Source organism: Lactuca sativa, chromosome 7 (genome assembly GCF_002870075.4).
Source record: "Lactuca sativa cultivar Salinas chromosome 7, Lsat_Salinas_v11, whole genome shotgun sequence".
In the NCBI taxonomy this organism is placed as follows: domain Eukaryota; kingdom Viridiplantae; phylum Streptophyta; class Magnoliopsida; order Asterales; family Asteraceae; genus Lactuca; species Lactuca sativa.
The window spans coordinates 34,215,979-34,220,051 of NC_056629.2; the positions used below are offsets into that span (position 1 = coordinate 34,215,979).

At 31.6% G+C, this 4,073-nt stretch overlaps 1 long non-coding RNA gene across 1 annotated transcript; it reads left to right on the forward strand.

The window, feature by feature from the left end:
* The first annotated feature begins 510 nt into the window (after window positions 1-510).
* On the forward strand, window positions 511-1,691 carry LOC111880825 (uncharacterized). The gene is made up of 2 exons (XR_002846574.2): window positions 511-1,297; window positions 1,439-1,691. It is a non-coding gene; the product is annotated as an uncharacterized LOC111880825 (long non-coding RNA).
* The last annotated feature ends 2,382 nt before the right edge of the window (window positions 1,692-4,073 follow it).

Below are 4,073 nucleotides of genomic sequence, written 5' to 3' on the forward strand. Positions count from 1 at the left end.
CTTTATCCTTATTTTATACTATTAATAAGTTTCTTTTAAATATTTTGTATTAGGGCATGCATATCGATGCTCTGACATCTGTGTCAACAATGAAAGCTACCAATCTTTGTCTGCATTTTGAATTACACTTTACATTTAAAAATAATATTATAGTATTAAATATAACTATTTACATGGATATCAACGGTTACAGTGATGTTTAGAATATACAGTTTTATTGTTAATTTTAAAAAGTTTATATTTCATCATAAAATATAAAAATGTTACAGCCCGTGTAGATTTTATTTTTCTCGTTTTATAATACAAGCTAATTTTTACAAATATAAGTTAATAGAATAACTTTCTAATTTTAATTTGTTGTTAAATAATTATTATATTTTAATAGTTTAGATATATGTTAAAAATAATATAAATTAGTTATTAATATTGACGTGGTAGGTAACAAGGATATTTATGAAAGTTTCTTGAGATGTACAATAAGTCAATAATTGTAAAATACGAATCACAATTCACAAGTACAACTCAGATCTAGTTTAGTTTTTGAAAGATTCTTAAGGGGCTGAAATTTAGTTTTTCAAAGTTTAGGGGAAAGCAAAGAACTTTTGTTGCCGTTAAAGACCAAATCAATCTACAAATCAGATCTACAATTGCCCCAAATCGGATTGAGTTTGTAGAATTCACTAATTCGATTCACGGGGTCGAAGAAATTGATTCAGTGTATTATCAGATTCCATGCTTCTTGAAATTATCTTTTGTTTATCCTTCACAAAAGGCGCCATTAGAACAGGTACTCTCCAAACGATGGAAACATCATTGGACTGAGGTTCTACTCTAATTTTCGAACATCTGATGATAATCACGATGTCATTTCGTTATTAGTGTACCTGTTCTAATGGCGTCTTTTGTGGAGGATAGTGATGGTAATCGCAATTTCGTTTCATGAAGCACAATAGATTCAATGTGTATATCGGTTATGATATTTGATTTGAATCACAACTCAACGATTGAATTCGTTATGCTATAAGTTATAACGCTGAAGGAGCTTAATTTAACGTTATGTAATACTGAATCCAAAGCAGAGTTTCTGTTAGATCAATCTTTTTTTGTAAACTTTTAGATTGAATGATTGTTGTGGCTATAGACGGATTGATATTGCTTCAAATAGCGTTAAGAACCAGATATTATCTGGATACATGGTTTCATGTGATGAATCTGAAGCTCATAGATTATATAGAAACAGCGAGACAACGCTTAAAGAAGCAAAGGAAGAGCTTGAAATTGGGGTTTCTGTTATAAGGTAAATTTTCATTTCATTTGACAATTTATGTGTTTGTAAAAATCATATGATCATTAGCTTTAGTAGGACTTTATTGATGAACCATTTTTTCAATTGAACTTCACTCAAGTAAAATTTGTTTGCAATGGTTTGATGAACCAGTGAACTACTATCGAATGCATGCATGTAATTGGAGCTGCATGTAAAAATCCGAAGCTTGCTTTATGGAGAGTTTAGCCGATTGTGATGGTCTTGATGGAGGCGGCGTGACAATGAAAGAATATGGAGGCGGCGAAACAAAGATTTAGGGTTAGGTTATCACAGTTCAAAAGGTTATATGGATTATACTTTACTTTAAGTGTAAATTCATTTTTGTCCCTCTACTTTACAAATATTATTAAAACATATTTATTTATTTCTATCTTATTTTTTTTAAAACAAATATTATAAAGCATGTATACATTTAAAATATTTTTAATAATTTATGTTTGTTTTATAATTTATTAAATAATATTTGTTTTAATTAAATGTTATTTTTAATATAGAGTTAGATATTTTTTGTTTTAAATTAACAAAAGTTTTGTTAAAAAAATATTATGTTTATTTATTTTAATAAAAAGTAATGACGTCACAAATGGGTTGGAAAATATAAGATTTTCATGTGTCGTAGGGTAAGAAAGATTAAAGAAAGAGAATAGAGAAAAACTGAGTGGGTTGAATGGTTGGGAATTGGGATAGAATGACTCCCTCCTCTCTTAAAAATGTTTAAAGGTTTCATTTTTTTATTAAATATGAAATTTCTTGATGTTATGTCACCTTCATACTCTTATAATAAATTGGTTACTATGTGAGATTTTGAATTTAGCATTTTCTCAATACTGCTTTTTGTAATTGCAAAAAGCTAGTTATTGGCTCATAAGCTATTATTATAAAGCTTGTGAGTCCTAAAGCAATGTACACAAATATTTTGTAGTGTCATAAGCTATTATTATAAAGCTTGTGAGTCCTAAAGCAATGTACACAAATATTTTGTAGTGTGTTTGTGAATATACAATTGCCACACCACAAATTTAAAGGAAAATTTCCGAAAATGTTCTAATATGTCACTTTAATTTATAAAAAAAATCTCAAACTAAAATTTGTTTATGAAAAATTCATAATTACTGGAAAAAATGACCATTTGATCATTTTCTTCCAGTTTATCGGTTTCAATACTTACCCGGTTTCACTAAAGTTTCTTTATTTTACCATAATTTCATTAAAGCCCCATTATTTTACCATAATTTGGGACTTATTCATAAATTATGGTAAAATAATCGGACATTATTAAAACCAGACAAATAATGAAACCAGTAAACCGGGAAAATTGGTCAAATTGTCATTTTTACCGGTAATTTGGACTTTTTTGTAAACAAATTCTAGTTTGGGATTTTTTCGTAAATTAGGGTAAAATATTGGGACTTTTCTGGAGATTTTCCTTATTCCACAATGTTTCTCATTTATTAGTTTCACTTGGAAATCATCACCTTTCCATAAAATATCAACGTACTCTGGGTGTTATCAAAATTACAAACTTAGCCCATAAAAAACGTACACTCGATGCCCTAATTTCACCCGAGGAGATCAAACAAGCGATCTGGTGTTGTGCGGAAGAAAAATCTATTGGACGGGATGGATACATGTTTAAGGTGTTAAAAAAGAAATGGGACCTCATTAAACACGATATCATTAACTTTGTTGGCCATTTCGAACCAATGGGAAGGTTCGCAAGAGGATGTAATTGCTCCTTTATCACTATCATCCCAAAGATCAAGGCCCGGAGAATGGTCCAGACAGGCTGGAGGCCCGGTGAGGCGGTCGTGACATGCTGAAAGTTCTAAGAGTGGGCCAGATAAATTGAAGACCCGGTGAGGCGGTCCAGTCATACTGAAGACTCTACATGCATACTATTTGTTTATGATATTGTTTTGTTATGTGGCGTTGGTATTTTGGGGAACTCACTAAACTTGGGGCTTACAGTTGTGGATTTTGTTTTAGGTACATCGGATGATCGTGGGAAGACGAAAGCTTGATCGTGCACCTGCTCACATTTTGTGTTACGATTTCTGGGATTACTCTGATGATAAACTATTTTGAAAACGATTTGTAATAAATTGTGTTTTTGGATGTTTGAAAAAGTTTAAAATTTATGTGAAATTTTATGGATGTTACAATCGGGGGGCTATGGCGGAAGTGCATCAACAATATACATAATTTGTCAAACAAGCGAGTCACTTATATTGCGAAAGCCTCACTAGGTTAAGTGGTGTAATATTGCTAAGGCAATAAAATCTCTCCCTAAATTTGACATCAATCATCAGGAAGTCTTCACTCTAATTCCTGGTTCAAGTGTCAATATCTTGTTTTGGAAGGATCGATTGTATGGATCTCTAACTTTATAGGAGCAGTTCCCTAAATTATATGCTATGGAGTCGAAAAAATTATGTAGGATGTTAGATAGAATTGATTAAACAGGTTTAAAGTGGAGGTGGAAATCGGCGACTATAGATGGGGAGGTTTTAGATGATTTTATGGAATCATGTTCCATCATTCAAGGTGTTAATACAAATCCTACCCCAATCGGACTCCGCTTTAACTTAAATACAGATGGAAACTACACGGTCAATATCCTGCGAAAAAAGATAGACTCCTCCTCAAACCCTTACATTGGCATACCAATCAACTGGGTGAAAGCAATTCCTTTGAAAGTTAAATGATTTTTCTGGAGAACATTAATGGGTAGGCTGCCGGTGGCAAC